The sequence below is a fragment of the Lutra lutra genome, chromosome 17, assembly GCF_902655055.1.
Source record: "Lutra lutra chromosome 17, mLutLut1.2, whole genome shotgun sequence".
In the NCBI taxonomy this organism is placed as follows: Eukaryota; Metazoa; Chordata; class Mammalia; order Carnivora; family Mustelidae; genus Lutra; species Lutra lutra.
Genome location: NC_062294.1, coordinates 28,059,563 through 28,078,319, shown reverse-complemented (window position 1 = coordinate 28,078,319; position 18,757 = coordinate 28,059,563). Strand labels below are relative to the sequence as shown.

Genomic DNA, 18,757 nt, shown 5'->3' with positions numbered 1-18,757 from the left:
TTAAAAGAAAAATTAATATTACCTTTTAGAAATTAATGACAAGGAGAGTCCATATATCAAAAACCTGAGGCACATACCTAACTCAGGAAAATTTAGTCTTGAAGTTCTCAGAAAAGAGAAAAAAACAGTAAAAGCAAAGTAAGCTTTTCAAGATTAAAAAAAAAATAAAAACAATGAAACTTCAGGGAAGACAAAGTGCAAAAATTAATAAACTAAGGAAATAAACTAACAGTGTCAATTAATAAAACTAAAAGTTGGTTCTTTGAAAAGACCAGTAAACTAGAATAACCTGTGGCAAGATTGAGAGACTAGGGGTGAGATGAGGAAGAGGGACAGAAAAATACAGTGTTAGGAATGAGAAATGAGATAGAATAGACAACACATATTCTAAAGTAAAGAGAATTTTATACCAAAGCATTTGAACATCTAGATGGATTGGATAGTTTTCTGGGGGGAACAATAAATCACAATAATTGGCTCAAAAAATATCATGAAAGAACAATAATCATCAGAGAAACTGAAATAGTCATTCAAGCTCTACCCTGCTAAGATGCACAAAGTAAGAAAGTTTACCGTCTTGAATGTTCTACCAAATATTCAGGAAACCCAGAACTGCACGCAATACACACTCTAGGGCATTGACGATAGAAACTACCCAACTCATTTATGTGGCTAACATAACCCAGTTCCAAAACCGGACAGGGAAAACACAGACAAAAGGAAAAAAAAAAACATATGCCAATATCATTTATGAGCAAAAATCCTAAGCAAAGTATTAGAAATCAAAACCAGTACCTCATTGTGAACAGAAATATAAGAATGGTTCAACATCTGAACACCATCTATGTTTCTGACTTGACTGAAATCCTCTCAACAGATCATCTCAATGATGTTAAAATTTAATAAAATTCAGTACCCATTTCTGATTAAAAAAAAAAAAATCCCAACTAGGTAATGCGTTCTACTATAGACCCAGAGCACACATCATAGTTAATGGTAAATTACCAAAAATAATCCCATTATAGTCAGGATCAAAGCAAGGATGCCTATGACTACTGCTACTTTTCAATACCGAATTGAGGGCTTGCCCACGGAGAAAGACAAGAGAAGGAATCAAATTGAACAGAGAGAGATGAAACTATTTGCCGTCCATATAACCATTTACCTAGAAAATACACAGAAACCAAAGGGCAATTATAATCAAATACAAATTCATCCAGGTGACAGATACAAAAATCCATGCACAAAATTAATAACTTTCATATTACACAATAGTAACGAACTAGAATATACATTTTTTAAAAGATTTTATTTATTTATTTGACAGACAGAGATTACAAGTAGGCAGAGAGGCAGGCAGAGAGAGAGGAGGAAGCAGGCTCCCCATGGAGCAGAGAGCCTGATGCAGGGCTCCATCCCAGGACCCTGGGATCATGACCTGAGCCGAAGGCAGAGGCTTTAAACCACGGAGCGACCCAGGTGCCCTAGAATATACATTTTATAACCGTATTCACAAAAGGAGAAGAGCAACCTGAAAAATACTTCAGACAAACTTGGTAAGAAATACCAGCAAGAGAAATGTATAAAACTTTAGGACATGAAGGAAAACCCGAGTAAATAAAAAGATTGTAGTATTTCGAGGTAGAGAAGAGCTTAAATGCCTGTCTTTTAAAATCCCATTTCTCTACACCAGAACCGGACTCACATAGCAAAAGGCAAAAACCAGAAACCTGCCTTTTGAGTCCCATGATTAGGGCTTTGGCAAAGGGTGGACTTCGTTAGCAACCGGGGAAATTAAGAAATGTCTTTTTAGGAAGCAGGATTGAGGACCTGCACTAGGCACAGAAGGGAGCAAAATGAAGGGAGCACAGAAAACAAACCTTGCCGACTCGATCAAGTTTCTTGTCTTGAGCCCTGACCGTGGAAAGACCCAGCAGTGGGAGAGGGGAAGGTTTCTGTCCCCCCACACACACCCCAAAAAATCACCGTGGTCAAACAGATGGCGTTGCACATTTTTAAACCACTTTTTAACACAGTGACTTTTTTTGCCTGCTTGCTCTTTATGCCTTTAGTCAAAAGTCCCACCAGCTGTCACCATCTCAAAGAAAATGTCAGGGGGGCTGTGGCTGCCTGTGCTTCTCCTCAGCTCAGTGGGAGAGACGAGCCCAGGGACCTCAGCCAGCTGTGGTCCTGGCTGTAGAATGTCTGGAACGGCTGAAGAGTGGTCCCTTCACCAAAATGAACCACCACAGAGATTCTCAGCCAATCTCTTCCCTAGAGTAGCCCCTTCCAGTTACTAAACATACATAGTTCCCACAACCCTTTCCCTCCTGCTTCCTTGTCTCCTTCCAGATAGTCCTGTGAGGTCAGACTTATGATCCCATCACACAGACAGACCAATGGGGAACTCTGGCTTTTAGCCTTGCAATCTATGAGCTGTGTTATCTTTGCCAAGTCACTGTCCCTCTCTGGGCCTCAGCTTCTCCATCTGCACAATGAAACTGACCAAGGTCCTCCAAAGTTCTTCCAGCTCTAAGGCTCGGCACCATTGTCTAGTAACAGGAAGACATCCCCGAACTTTCTCTTTGCGTGACAGTTCCTACTGGCTCCCTGACTTCCCTTCATTCCAGGGTAAACCCACTTACACGTCGTCGAGGAGATTGAAACCTGGCAACTCCAGGAAATTACCAAACTAGGTCCTACTCCCTTAGCTTTTTTTTCCCCCCTTCTCCAAACACCAATCAGTAACCTCTTTAAATGGCAGCCAAATAGGGCAATTGGTTCCTGTAGAATTAAAAAAAGGAAAAAAAAAAAAAAAACCTGATGAGTAATTTGCTGAAACTGATCCCCCCACCTTCTAAAATCATGCATTTAAACTGATTTAGAGAACTTTAAAGACGTATTTAAAATTTCTTTCCTCCTTGTTTAACTATATAATTGTTTTCACTCATAGTAATCGTCTCTTGGAGGCGTATGCTTGACTTATTTAATAAATCCTTCTCCACATTTGAAATCATCCATTAACAATAAGGAGCTTGACACTCCATTACCCACAATAAATTTCACTGCCATTAAATCGCCACATGCTGCAGAGAGGAATGGAGACTCCAGGATGGCCTCCGCGAGCCAGGGCAATGTCAGAGCCCAGCCGCAGAGCCTGTCTGAAGCCTGGCTCTGGGTTCCTTACTCCAGGCCTGGATCCTCCTGGAAGTCAAGGTATTTATCTAGCCTACCAAGGGGGTTGACGCAGAAAGACAAAGTAGGGTGGGAAAATTCGCATCAGCTCTCAGGTTCATCTTTCTCTTTCAAGTGGATTTGGGGCTGGCATGTAGGCGTAAGTAGCAGCCTGGAACTTGTACCCACCTCGGGGGCCAAAGCAAAGAGCATGCAAAGAGAGCAGGGCCCAGGCCTGCCCTTGGTCCTAACCCAAGGCCTCAGATGGCCTTGACACAGAGACCCCGTCCTTCCGTACATCATGTTCGTGGCACGGCTGATAAAGAGAATCCAAATGTGTTTATCGCTTCTCTCCACTGTTGCCAGCTGGCCACATTCTCAGGGGGCACTGGAGCTTTGCTTACAAGCTGATGACGCCTCGATGCCAGCTCAGGAAGGAAGCCCAGAATCACTGAGTCGGGGACCTCAGAGTCAGAGCTGAAAGAGACCTCCGAGGCCATTGATTCTGGCAGTTCTCAGGCTTTGTCGTGTGTCAGCATCACCTTGGAAGCTGGTTAAACGTACTCATGCCTGTCTGTGCGGCCCCCCACACTGGGAAATTCTGACTCCGAAGAACTGGGTGGGCCTGGGCATCTGAATTCTCAGGGATCGCCCAGGTAATGCTCACGCATCCCGATGTTTGAGAAGCAGGGATCTGACCTCTCGGTTCGTAACACTGGCTATACACTGTAATAGCCTGGGAAGTCTGTGTGTGTTCCTGTGGGGCGGGGGGTGGGGCCTGGAAAGTTGAAATAGCTCCCGTTCCTGGGCCTCACCCAGTACCTGTGGAATCAGAACTTCTGGCTGTAGGCCCTGGACATCAGAATTATTTTAAAACTCCCCAGATGATAACAGAGGCCAGTCAGGATGGAAAACAACTGATGTGGGCATTTTCCAGAAGAGAAACAAGCTAAGGTCCAGAGAAGGTTTAGAACTTGCCCCAAGCCACAGGGCAAGTGAGGGAGAAAGCCTGCACAGAACCCAGGCGTCTGCCAGTCTGGTGTGAGCTCCCTGCGCTTGCTGAGATATGGGTGGGCATGGGGCTTCCAAGGAAAAGCAGGGGACGTGGCCTCCAAGGAAGAGCAGAATGCCCGGGAATGACAGTCACATCTCAGGGGATGGCCCTTCAGATGACAGTGCATCTGGACGGTGTCCATGCTGCTGAGTGTGGGGACACCACTTTAAGTAGCAAGAGTCCATACCCCTTTTAGAATGCCTCCTCCTCCTTTTTGAATCCCAGCATGTACCCATCAGGCACCAGCCCCCAGTTTTTTTTCCAGTCTCTGCATAGAACAAAGTCATGGAAATGAGCACACTTTGTCTTCTACACCTTAACAAGGGGTCCGAAGTGTCAAAAGTAAATGGCAGGTTGCGTAAATCTGCCTTCTGTTCCGACTACACATGCTATGAGCCCCCTCTCTCGTTATCCCTTGGTCTGGGGCTAAGAACAGCGAGCCGGACAGGATGTGGGGAATGCTCAAGGCTCTGCATGGCCTTGGGCAAGTCACTGCCTGGTGGGAGTCTCATCCGTAGAATGTGAATTCTGATGCTCATCTCCTAGAACATTGTTTGGATTAAGTGAGACTTGAGCAACAAAGTGCCAGTTCCAGAAGAGATGTATAAAACGTAGCTTACTGTCTCAGTTTCCACACAGGGATGGCACCACAGGCCAGACGCCGAACCTGATGGCTTGGGTTCCCAATCCAGGCTATGTCACTTCTTAGACCTTAGGCGAATTATTTATCCTTTCTGGCCTTGATTTCCCCTTCTGTATGATAGCAATATGTGCCACAAAGGGCTAATTTGAAGGTCAAATTAGAAAGTGCCTCTGCCTAGTCTCCTTGGGGTGGGGACATGCCATTATCAAATTCATATCCCCAGCAGCTGATGCAAACTTGCTTCCTAGTCCATAGTAAGTGCTCGATACTTGTTTGATGAGTATCCAGGATGGAGTAGAAATGATTCATAATTGAAAGACTGTTTTGGGCTTCTGGGTGGCTCAGTTGGTTAAGCATCTGCCTTCAGCTCAGTTCATGATCTCAGGGTCGTGGGATCAAGCCCCGCATCGGGTTCCCTGCTAAGTGGGGAGCCAGCTTCTCCCTCTCCCTCTGCCTGCCACTCTGCCTACTTGTGCTATCTGTTCTCTTTCATACTCTCTCAAACAAATGGAAAGAAAAAAAGAAAGAAAGAAAGAAAGAAAGAAAGAAAGAAAGAAAGAAAGAAAGAAAGAAAGGAAGAAAGAAAGAAAGACTGTCTTGAGGATGAGAAGGAAGCTTTGCTAGGAACCAGCAAACTATATAGCCTGCAGAAAAAAATCAGCCCCCACCTGTTTCTGTAGAGCCCACAAGATAAGAACACTTTTCACGTTCTTAAATAGTCGGGGGGAAAATCAAAAGAAGAGTAATACTTGCTGCAAGGTAAAACTCTAATGAAATTCAAATGTCTGTGTCTCTAAATAGAGTTTTATTGGAACACAGCCATGCCCTCTCATTTACGTATTGTTGATGACTGCTTTCACTTGCTCCAGTGGCAGGGTGAGAGAGACCAAATGGCCCACAAAGCCTAGAATATTTATTATTAGACCCTTACAGAAAAGGTTTGCTGACTCCAGTTCTAAGCCTTCAAAAACGTGAAGAGAATGAGCGAATGAGAATAAGAAAGAAAGAGATCAGCTTGGTAGGAGAGAAAACTGCTTGACGACTGGGGTATCTTTGTCCATTTGGGCTGCTATAACAAATTACTGAGCCTGAGGGGATTAGACAAAAAACATTTATTTTTCACAGTTCTAGAAGCTGGGGGGCCCGAGATCAAGGTGCTGATATATCTGGCGTCTGGTGAGAGCCACTTCCTGGTTTGCAGGTGGCCATTTTCTTCTTGTATCCTCATATGGTAAAGCCAGAGGAGAGGGAGCAAGATCTCTCCTGTCTCTTCTTCCATAGGTACTAATCCCATTCTGAGGGCCCCACCCTCATGACCTCATTTAAACCTTATTATCTCCAAAGGCCCCATCTCCAAATACCACACAGGAGATTAGGGTTTTACTACGAATTTTAGAGGGACACAAACATTCATTCCATAGCACAGAGTTATCTAAACATGATATATGTAGCCTTGACAAGGGATATGTTTTTCTCACTGCAATGGATAACTACTTCTCTGAGATGTTTTTCGGTATTTCAAGCATCAGGACAGGGAGTTGGCAGATGATCTTTAAGCCCTTTCCAGCTCTGAGATGCCCAGGATTTATGACTCGGTTGTCCCGGAGACCAGAGAATTCCAAGGTGACTCTGGTCCAGGGATCACTGATGCCTTCAGGCTGTCACATTACATTCTCCCTTTACTGCCAGTCCTCTGGGAAGCTTTCTGGTACCAGTAAGTTACAGGACCCCTAAGATTCATTCATCTATCTATCAAGTCAGCACAGCTAGACATACAGGGATTGGAGATTCAAATCTCGTTGTTTAAACCAATAGCTGATGGCAATTGCTGACAAGAAGAAAGTTATTTCCTGATTCACCCAGACTCAAAGCTTTTGATCAGAGTCCCTCTTCAAACATCAAGGTGACATTGCAGTTGTAGATGATTTTCTGTGGTCTTTCTTTATTAGGCTGCCTTGATCTATGTCTTGTTTGAAGTCATAAGTGTTGGGCTGGCAGAAAGAAAGGGCTACTTAAGATGGCGAAAGTTCCCGCCACAAAACCTGAGCTCAGACAGGAGAACAAAGACCCAATCAGGAGTCTGAAAACCCCCCGGGCTCCCGTGGACCAATGGGACCCCGACGAGCAGGCGAAATATCCAAATAAGGGAAACTTGCCAAAAGACCCCTGAACTCCCCTCGAGGCCCCTTAAAAGCCCTCTTCTCCCTGCCTTGGGCGCGACTTCCACCACTCTGCTTTCCAGAGTCGCGGAACCTGGCCCGAGGGTGCCCACCTCTTCCCAGCGCAACTTTCCTGGCTCCCCTCCTCCTGAGCCCTGAAACTTCGCCGGAGAGGGCCTTTAATAAATCTTGCCTTGCACCCACCTTGCCTGGTGTTGTGTTTATCTCGCCGGAAAAACTTTACATTTGGTGCCGAAACCCAGGAAGGAGATTGAGCCCCCACCCCAGTGGGGAGGCTCTCTCCTTTCCCAAGCCGGCCCCTGGCCCACCTTTCCGAACGCCACTTCTTAAGCCGTGGTGAGTTTCCCCCAATTCTGCGCCTCCTTCCGGAAAGCCCTGCCCTAATCGCGGCAGTGTCAGGGCGGACCCCGCCGGTCACCAGGTGACCTCCGTGACTCCGAGAGGCTGGGAGACGTCCTAACCTCTACGGCAGTCGACACAGTTTTTCCACAACCCAGTGGTGGACGAGGGGACGCCTTCCTCCAGCCCTCAGGTTGCCCGGCAACAAATCATGGGGACCTCCCAATCCAAATTCGACCCTAAAAGACCCCTGGGGTGCCTGCTGGCCAATCTTAAAACCCTGGAACTGGACCAGGACCTGCGAAGGCGATGTCTCATGCATTATTGTACCATCGCTTGGCCACAATACCAATTAGACAATCAGTCCCAGTGGCCTCCGGAAGGCACATTTGACTATCAGATTCTCATGGACCTAGGCAATCTCTGCAAACGCCAAGGCAAATGGGTCGAGGTCCCTTATGTCCAGGCTTTCTGGACTCTGTGCTCTCGCCCCTCCCTCTGCTCTCACTGCTCCACTTCACAGGTCCTCTTGGCCTGCTCCCCTCCACCTATCCTGCCACCCACTGCTCCCAAAGACCCGGACCTCTCCTCCCTGTCTCCCCTTTCTGAACCCCCAGAGAGCTTTACCCACCCACCGACAAAAGGGCCCCTGGTTCCTCCTCCTCCTCCTCCTTACCGCGATCCCCTACCCCAAGGTCCCTCTCTCCCTACAACCCCTAACCCCCCTGCTCCAACCACCCCCATTTCACCCCCCTTCCACCCCGACCCCCGTCTCATCCCCTCAACCCCCAAAACCTGAGTTCACTCCTGATGCGCCCCCCCCAACCTCCCCTCACGTCCCCTCCAGCCTCCCCTCCCATCTCCACCCGCACTAGGGCTTGAAAGCCCTCCCCTGATTTAGTGTGCTCCCTAAGGGAGGTTGCTGGAGTTGGAGTTGTTTGAGTTCATGCACCCTTCTCTCTACAAGACCTTTTCCAAATTGAGAAATGTCTGGGCTCCTTTTCGGCCAATCCTGATAACTATATCAAAGAATTCCAATGTCTGGCCCAAGCCTATGACCTTACCTGGCATGATTTACATGTGGTCCAGACCACCACCCTCACCACAGAGGAGAGGGAACATATCCAGGCTGCTGCCCGGGAGCACGCAGATCAGGTCCATCTCACGGATGCTGCCATGCCAGTTGGAGCCCAGGCGGTCCCAGCTGTAGAACCAGGTTGGGATTATCAGGATGGCCAAGATGGCCACCGGCGCTGCGACCGCATGGTCCAATGTCTCATAGCCGGCATGCGGGCAGCCTCTAATAAGGCCGTTAATTACAACAAGATTAGGGAGATTGTCCAGGCCCCTGACGAGAACCCCGCCATGTTTCTTAACCGATTGACCGAGGCTTTAACCCAGTATACTCGCTTGGACCCCGTCTCTCCTGCAGGGGCCACGGTGCTGGCTACTCATTTGATCTCTCAATTGGCACCGGATATATGGAGAAAGTTAAAAAAAGGCTGAGGAGGGCCTTCAGACCCCCATTTCTGACTTGGTGAAAATGGCATTTAAGGTCTTTAATTCCCGTGAGGAGGCGGCTGAGCTTAAACGACAAGCCAGACTCCAGCAAAAGTTCAGTTGCAGACCCAAGCCTTGGTAGCAGCCCTGCGGCCAGCCGGCTCCAGGAGCCAACAGAGAGGGGCAACCAATCGCACCTGTCTGGGGGCCTGTTTCAAATGCGGGGTCAAGGGACATTGGGCTCGCCAGTGCCCCAATCCAAAGCTGCCAACTCGGCCTTGCCCTCAATGCCATTTGATGGGCCACTGGAAATCTGACTGCCCTAACCTCGGAGTATCTTCGGCGCCTCAACGTGGGGGAGCCCCCGAGACAGTAAGTCCAGCTTTTCAACTGCTCGGATTGGGGGACGACTGACGAAGCCCAGACTCGGCCACCCCTCTCACCCAGGCCGAGCCCAGGGTCACGCTCCAGGCAGTGGGTAAGTCCACCTCCTTTCTGCTGGACACGGGGGCTACCTACTCTGTTCTGCCTTCCTATTTGGGACTTACTCGAACCTCACCAATTACTGTTATGGGGATCGATGGGACCTCCTCCAATCCTAGGGTGACCCTTCCCCTTACCTGTAGTCTGGATGGGTTCCCCTTCTCCCACTCGTTCCTAGTGATTCCTTCCTGCCCGATCCCTCTACTGGGGAGGGACATTCTCCAGAAACTGAGGGCAACTATCTGCCTCTCCCCTTCCTCCCCTCCCTCCACCTCAACCCGTCTCATTCTACACCTCTCTACTCCCTCGACCCCCGCTCCAGATGACCTACCCACTGTAGATCCTCGGGTGTGGGACACCTCGGAGCCCATCATCGCTTCCCACCTTACCCCCGGTTAAAGTACAGCTTAAGGATAACTCCAAGTTTCCTTCTCGAGCTCAGTTTCCTATTTCCTTAGCCCACCCCCGGGGCCTGAAACCTATCATAGAACGGCTTAAACGTCAGGTTTAAGTACGCAAGCCCTCAGGGGCTTATCGACTGGTACAAAACATTAGGCTTATCAACGAGTCGGTGGTCCCCCTCCACCCAGTTGTTCCTAACCCCTACACCCTATTGTCTCGCGTTCCCCCAAACACCTCTCACTTTACAGTACTGGACCTAAAGGACGCCTTTTTCACCGTCCCCTTGCACCCTGATTCCTATTTTCTTTTTGCCTTCACCTGGGAGGATCCCCACTCGCACGCTTCTGGACAACTAACTTGGACTGTCCTACCCCAGGGGTTCAGGGACAGCCCCCACATTTTTGGCCAGGCCTTGACTACAGACTTACAGCAGTGCATCCTTAAGGCCAGTACTCTACTACAATATGTGGATGACCTCCTCCTCTGTAGCCCCTCCCTCTCGGTCTCCCAGGATGACACCTCCGCCCTACTTAACTTCCTGGGGGCCAAGAGATATCGAGTCACCCCCTCTAAGGCCCAATTGTGTGCCCCTTCAGTTACCTATCTGGGCCTACTTCTGACTTCCACTTCTAGGTCTCTTACTGGGGACCGCATACGCCTCCTCCAAGAACTCCAACCTCCCCAAACGGTGGATGAAATACTCTCTTTTCTTGGATTAGTTGGGTTCTTCAGACATTGGATTCCAAATTTCTCTATCCTGGCCCGTCCTCTGTACCAGGCGGCTAAAGAGACCCCCCAGGGTCCCCTAACTGATCCCACTTGGATCCGCCACTCATTCTCTAAACTAAGGGACCGCCTTACCACCGGACCAGTCTTAGCCCTACCCGATCTCTCTAAACCATTCCATCTCTACACTGATGAGCGCTCCAGCTCGGCCACCGGCCTCCTAACAAAACTGGTGGGGCCTACGCATAGGGCTATAGCCTACCTGTCCAAGCAACTGGATGTCACCACCCAGGGATGGCAGCCCTGCCTCAGGGCCCTAGCAGCAGCCACTTCTCTTACAAAGGAGGCCCTCAAACTGACCTTAGGGCAGCCCATCACGGTCTACTCTCCCCACCGACTCACGGACCTCCTTAGCCACCGATCCCTGGCCCATCTGACTCCTTCTCGTCTCCAGCTATTCCATCTGCTATTCCTAGAAAACCCGCATATCTCTCTCTCTACCTCCCCCCGCTTAAACCCCACAACTTTACTGCCTATACCCTCATCCACCCCGGAACCCGTTCATTCCTGCCTACAACTTATAGAGGACCTCACTCCTCTCCATCCCGGTCTCTCTGATCAACCACCAGCCAACCCTGACCACGTACTCTTCGTGGACGGCAGTTCCCTCCTGGCCTCAGATGGCCAAAGACACACTGTTTATGCTGTGGTCACCACGGATGCGGTATTAGAGATGGTTCCCCTCCCCATCGGAACCACCTCCCAGAAGGCTGAACTCGTAGCTCCCACCAGGGCATTACACTTGTCGAAGGGACAACGAGTCATCATTTACACTGACTCAAAATATGCCTACCTCATAACTCACACACACTCTGCTCTTTGGCAAGAACGGGGGTTCCTAGCGACCAAGGGCACCCCTATAGCTAATGGACCCCTCATTGCCAAGTTGCTTGAGGCCCTTAGTCTGTCCGCTGAGGTAGCAGTTGTTCACTGTCGAGGCCACCAAACGGCCAAGGATCTGGTCTCCCTAGGTAACAACAGGCAGACTCAGCGGCCCTAAATACCCCTGCGTCTCCTATCCTCTTTCTTAACACCCCTCACCAGCCTTCCTACTCTACAAAGGAAACACAAGCCCTCCAGGCACGGGGAGGAAAGATTGGAGATAAGGGGTGGATCTACATTCAGGACAGGATAGCCCTGACAGGCAATCAGGCGCACACCTTAATTACTGACATCCACCGATCCCTCCATATTGGCCCAAAGGCTCTCCACCAATTTCTTCAGCCATTGTTCTATCATCCTTCCTTATCTAAGGTAATCGAAGTTGTCCAGAAGTTGTCCACAGGGCTTGTAAAACCTGTTCAGCCGTGAATTCACAAGGAGGAATCCACAGACCAGGGCCTAACCATCAGCTCCGAGGTCATCAGCCGGGGGAAGACTGGCAACTGGACTTCACTCACACGCCTCGCCATAAAAACCTTTTGCTACCTATTGGTTGATACATTCACAGGCTGGATCGAGGCAGACGTGGTGGCTACAATACTCATCGAGCACATCATCCCGAGGTTCAGGTTGCCCCGGACCCTCCAGTCAGACAACGACCTGCCTTTATCTCCAGTGTAACCCAACAGGTAGCTGAGAGCCTCAACATAACCTGGAAACTTCACATCCCATACCACCTACAGTCATTGGGTAAGGTAGAAAAGGCCAACAGGCTGCTCAAAGCCCAACTCACCAAACTTACCCTAGAGACCCACCTTTCCTGGCCCACACTTCTGCCCCTGGCTCTCACCAGACTCCGGGCTACGCCCCACGGGCCATCGGGCTTAAGCCCATTTGAATTACTATATGGCCGGCCCTTTCTTTTTTTTTTTTAAAGATTTCATTTATTTATCTGACAGACAGAGACCACAAGTAGGCAGAGGCAGGCAGAGAGAGAGGAGGAAGCAGGCTCCCCGCTGAGCAGAGAGCCCGATGCGGGGCCCGATCCCAGGACTCTGGGATCATGACCCGGGCCGAAGGCAGAGGCTTTAACCCACTGAGCCACCCAGGCGCCCCCGGCCAGCCCTTTCTTATAAATCATAGCCTTCCGGCCATTTCCCCGCCTCTTTTATCCTATCTACTTTACCTCACTCTCCTCCGAGCTCTCTTAAGGGCCCACGCCGACACTGTCATCCCAGCCCCAAGAGACCATGCTTCTGAAGGGGATATACGAGATCTATATCCTGGGGACCAGGTCCTCCTCAAAAGCTTGCAGCCAGGCTCCTTACAAACCCAGTGGACCAGGCCTCATATGGTCGTCCTTACCACCCCAACTGCTGCGAAACTGTTGGGGCACTCTACATGGGTACATATCAACAATCTCAAACGGGCACCCAGAGATAGTGATTGGACTTCCCAGATGCCAGGCCCCACCAAACTCCTCTTGGTTAGGGCCCCTTCTCATATTCCTTCTAATCCAGACAAACCAGGCGGATCCATGTGAGTCTAGCTGAATGAGGGGTTCAGGTACCTCTTGCTATTTTTCAGCCTTTACTTATATGCCTACAACCTGCTACTGGGGAAAGAAACCAACAACCTGTGCGTATGACCAGAAAACCTATTGGGTCTCTGACCTCGTGACAGCCAAACGCGGTATTGCCCCCTGCAACATCTACCCCAGGTCTGGAAAAGTTTGCTGGATCTATCTGGGTCATGTCGGTCTCTCTGACGTGGGGGGGGGGGGGGGGAGGTCTAGGACCAGGCTAGCCGCGAACGCATTAAAACAGCGGTCACGGACCTGACCAAACGACTCCAAACCCCCAGCGACCCGGTCTATAAGGGCATCAATCTTGGTAGCATCCAAAAATTCCCTACCACCGAACAACTGACAGTGGCCCTCCTGAACTCTAGTTACAACCTATGGCAAAATGTGTCGAAGAACGGTGACAGTGACTGCTGGATCTGTTTCCCTTCTTCAACACATTCCAACATTGTAGGGGTACCCCTCCCTATTGACTGGCCACTCCCCAACTCCACGGCCACAAATAACACGGTCCAAATAGGCCCCATCGGGGGAAACATACCTGTGATTAATGTGTCCTCCCCCCTTACCACCGCAGCTGCCAACATCACTAACTCCTCCCTCCCATACTGTACTCCCTCGGGAATATTTCTCTCGTGCCCTCAGGGAACCTCTCACTGCCTGATCGCTAATGACTCCCTAGGCTGTATATTCATTCTACTATCTCCTTCTACCACCATCCACTCTGAATCCCAGCTGCAATCCATCCTATTCCCCCAACACCGTGGAGGAAGGGCTGCCTTCCTCCCACTCATAATAGGGTCAGGAATAGCCACAGGGGTGGCGACCGGAACAGCGGGGATAGGAACTTCCATAGACTTATTACAAACTCTCCCAAGCCCTGAATGATGACATGGAACGGGTTGCTGACTCCCTCACAGCCCTACAGACATAAGTTACCAGCCTGGCGGCCGTAGCCCTGCAGAACCGACGGGCCTTAGACCTTCTGACCGCCGAAAAAGGGGGGACCTGCCTATACTTAAATGAAGAATGTTGTTACTTTGTTAACCAATCAGGTATAGTTACCTCCAGGATTAAAGAACTCAGGGATCGGATTCAGGCACGGCGGTGAGACACGTCTTTCTGGGGCCTGGACCCCTACACCTGGGTAACCTGGCTGCTCCCTTTGGTGGGACCTGTATGCATAATCCTCCTTCTAGTCTCAGTTGCTCCCTGTCTTTTCCGATGCTTGCAGGGTCGCCTACAAGAACTTGCCCGAGTGTCTGTCAATCAACTCCTCCTCCAGCCCTACTCTCACCCGCCCACTTCCCACTACCCCTAAGACGACGCCCACCCCCCTCACCCCCCCCACCCCCGCCGTCAGCAGGAAGTAGCCAGAACTGAGTCAACACCCCTGGCACCATTATATAAAGCAAAAGGTCGGAATGTTGGGCTGGCAGAAAGAAAGGGCTACTTAAGATGGCGAAAGTTCCCGCCACAAAACCTGAGCTCAGACAGGAGAACAAAGACCCAATCAGGAGTCTGAAAACCCCCCGGGCTCCCGTGGACCAATGGGACCCCGACGAGCAGGCGAAATATCCAAATAAGGGAAACTTGCCAAAAGACCCCTGAACTCCCCTCGAGGCCCCTTAAAAGCCCTCTTCTCCCTGCCTTGGGCGCGACTTCCACCACTCTGCTTTCCAGAGTCGCGGAACCTGGCCCGAGGGTGCCCACCTCTTCCCAGCGCAACTTTCCTGGCTCCCCTCCTCCTGAGCCCTGAAACTTCGCCGGAGAGGGCCTTTAATAAATCTTGCCTTGCACCCACCTTGCCTGGTGTTGTGTTTATCTCGCCGGAAAAAATTTACAATAAGGGCCTGATATATAGTTGCAGTCTGGCCTTCCATCTCAAATGTTCTATTAGTCATCTTAACTTTACAGCTCTTACTTTGGTATCAACATGGGCCCGATTCTAGTTGAGGTGCTGTCCTGGGAACTGGTATGGAATCTGCTCTTTAAAACTATTCTACCCATTAAAGGTTCATTGACGTGAATAAATAAGGTAAAGCCACAGAAGCCTAGGAAGCTTCTCACATAGAGTAACCTCATGGAATCAGTTTGAGAATAGGCTAATGTGATTAACAAGTTTTCTGTCACCTCAAAATATATAATAATGCTATATATCAAACAAGCCCAAAAAGCTTACCAGGTTTTGAAGATAGGCATTTATTTTCTACTCATGGGTAAACTATAGTTGGCTGTTCTCAGTAGGTTTAGCTGGGCTCAATAAACTAGATCGGATCCAGACTTTGGGATGTTTCAGATCTGCTGTGTGTCCTCCTGCAGGACTAGGGCATGTTATTCTCAAAATGCAGAGCAGAAGCTCCAAGAGGGCTGGCAGAAACTCGCCATGCCTCTCAAAGTCTCAGCTTGAAAGCTGTATAACAATCCATCCACATCTCACTGGCCAAAGCGAGTCACATGACCAAGCCCCACATTGAAGGGGTGGGGAAGCACACTAGAACCATGCAGAAGCCATGGCCAGGACACAGAGAAGGAAGAATGATGAACACATAACAAGTTCTAACAGGGGGTAGAGGGCTGACCTAAAGTCCCTTTCCTTTCCAAGCTTTCCTGAAACTCTATAAGATAAAGTCAAGAACCCTTTCCTTCCTCACTTAACAGAGCTCAGGGATTGTAAAGGAATCCTGGCTTGACAATGGAAGACATAGGTGGTGCAAAACATTGTTCTGAACACCACTGATTCCATCTACCTCTGGAGACAGGGAGGTTCTGGGGAGTTGGGGCTGAATTCTCTAAAACTTAAAGAAAACCTACCAAACTCCCATGAGCACACTTTTTCCTATCTCCATGTTCTTGAAAGACTGTTTAACTAGTTAACTCTGTTTGCTTCACTGAGATCATAACACATAAGTATTTTCACCACCCAGTTAGCATGTGATAAGGTTATTTCTGAATAGCCAGGATAGAGGTAAACAAAAGACTATAGTCCTTTTCATGTGCTTACTTCTTAATGTTTATAAAATGCATAAGCTCACATTAGCTCCTTTGACACTAACAACCATCCCACAGAGTAAGAAACAAAGAGAAGAGAAGACTAATTTTAAGAGTGCTGAAATGAAGGCTCAGAAATGCTGAGTGATTTGTCCGAATTCACCGGCTAGGCATAAAAGGGCTGGAACAGAGTTACGATTTTCTAATCCCTTGCCTGGTACTCCTTCCTCCCGCCATGAGGAAGAACAAAGGGAGCACAAGAGGGTGGGAAACCATTGATTCTCTCCTGCCCAATCCAGGGAGGTTTCAGGGAAGAGGTAGATGTCAAAAGCTATTGGAAGGAAGCTGTCAGGATGGAGCAGGGAAAATGTTTTTATACCTTCACACAAAACAAGATGCTCCAAATATCTTATAACCATTTCTACTCATGCAGCCACTAGCTCACAGGATGCCTTCAGAGCCTCCTAGGCTGATGCCCCATTTCTCATCTTGCCTCGAGAGGTCTCTTTTCTATTTTAGAGCCAGAGAATCTGCTCAAAATCCTCTAACTGCTCCCCATCTTGTTCACAATACGGCTGTGCTTCTGCCCTTCTCTCCTACTGCCTCTCTCTCAGCTTACTTCTCTGCAGCCACATGTACATCTGTGCTTTTCCTTGGCACAGTGAGCATCTCTCAGTGTCTTTGCACCTTCAGTTTGCTGTGCCTAGAATGCCATTCCCCCAAATATACCTACAGTTTGTTTTCTCACTTGATTCAGGTCTTTGATCGTGTCCTCTTCAAAGGTGTCTGAACATCCCATCTAAAACCATACATCTCATTGTCTACTTTCACTGTATTTTGCTTTTCTTCATAGCATCTACCACTTTTGATAATATAGTGTGCATAAAGATGTTTGCTTACTTCCTGTCTCCCCTTTTATATGGGGAGCTCCATGATAGCAGGGACCTTGTCTGTCTACTGCAGTTATCTTGAAGCATGAAAGGCATATGGCAAACACTCAGTAAACATTTGTTGGATGGATAATCAAATAAGTGAATAGATGGGTGTCAGCTCTTTGTCCAGTTATAACCCATCTCAACACCTCAGTGAGGGTAAGTAGCAAGCAAACTTTCCCAGAACTGTCCATGGGCTCACCCCCATTTCAAGCCTCCCAGTGGTTGTTCTGGCAACCCTGTATGATCACCAGACTAGATCAGAGGCTTGAGAGAGCCAAACCAGAAGCTGGAAGGAGGCACAATCTTGTGTCCCTGGAGCAGAGGTCTGGGAAAAGCCCTGGCAACTGGTTTCTGGACCAAGAGGATGATACAACTGGAATTCCTCATAATGCTCTAGGGACTGCTTCATGAGGATGGCTTCCTTGAGCCAGCTGCCTACTTGGCTTGGGTCCCCCATTGTCTCCCGCTAAGGGACCCATTAACCCTGAGAGTTTCTCTGAGCACATGGACCATCCCATTGAAAGCAGATGAATGACCCATTTTGACCACATCAGGCAGTGGGGAGAAGACTACCTCAGAGCCAGCTAGTTCCCCTCACCACTGAGTTTTATTATGCCCCTACTCATCAAGAGAAGACCAACCCACCACAGCACTTTAAAGTAAAAAAGAAAACACATGTTAAATAGTTTCTATTCAGCTGTTAAGATGTCTCAAGAACCAAGCATGGTCCACTTCACATATATAGAAATATCAGTCATATGCTCCTGGCCAATTAAGCCCTCACTTCTGAAGAGCCTCAGCATCTTCATTTACAAAATGGAATCCATCTCACTAGGCTGTTGGGAAGATGCCCGGTGATCTGAGTTTGAGTTGCCAATCAATTTCCATTTGTGTAACAAGTTAGTTTAGCTCTTTCTACTTTGGTTTCCTCTGTCGTAAAGATGACAGAAGCCTAGTTAATTACTAAAGTTCCTGCCGGCTCTAAACATCCATGAAATGTTATCAAATGGTTCAATGAACTTGATAAACTTGCCAAATATTTTAACTCTTGTACAATAAAATATACAGTATATTGCAACCATCCATTTTAATTAGACCATACTGTATAATTTATATTATGTACATTGCCTTTTAAAAAATACATGTGTGCTAATAAAACTGAAAATTATATGACATTGTGTGTGCCACATAATAAAAATAATGATTCCCTCCAGTACACATATCAGATATTTAATTTGATTTGGGGATAAATAAAATATTGAGGTTGCCAATCTCTTGTCTTTACAGTATTTTAAATACCAGTTGCCTTGTGAAATGGATTTTAGGACAATAACAGCAATTCAGGCTGATCAGAGGGGAGGAAGATGCCATTTCTGGTCTTTTCCTTGCCTGACACCTGCATCAGTCTAGACGTGAAAACAAGATGGCCCAGACTCAAAGGGAGTGTTGTGGGGTTCACCACCACAATCCCCACCTGGCTAGACCAAGAACAGGCTTGCTTTGGTAGCATATCAGGAGCCAGCAAAGGAAAAGTTTTCCCATATCAAATCTCAACTGGAATATAAGCTCCAAGAGGGCAAGGAATGAGTCTGTTTGTTCACGGCATAGAACTTGGCACCCACGTAATCAGTGAACACTTGCAGAAAGGAAGGAGGGAGGTAGAAGGAGCAATATGACATTACAAAGATCCCAGAAGGGCCCAAACAGGGTGATCTCTTGCTGGGGATACTGCCGAGAGAAGTCAGGTATTCAATGGGGAACAGGGATCTTGAAGGTCTGTATAACCCCAAGATTCTACCTAAAGCT

The 18,757-nt window shown here is 48.4% G+C and overlaps 1 pseudogene; it reads left to right on the top strand.

The window, feature by feature from the left end:
• The first annotated feature begins 12,563 nt into the window (after positions 1 to 12,563).
• On the top strand, positions 12,564 to 14,351 carry LOC125089526 (syncytin-1-like; annotated as a pseudogene).
• The last annotated feature ends 4,406 nt before the right edge of the window (positions 14,352 to 18,757 follow it).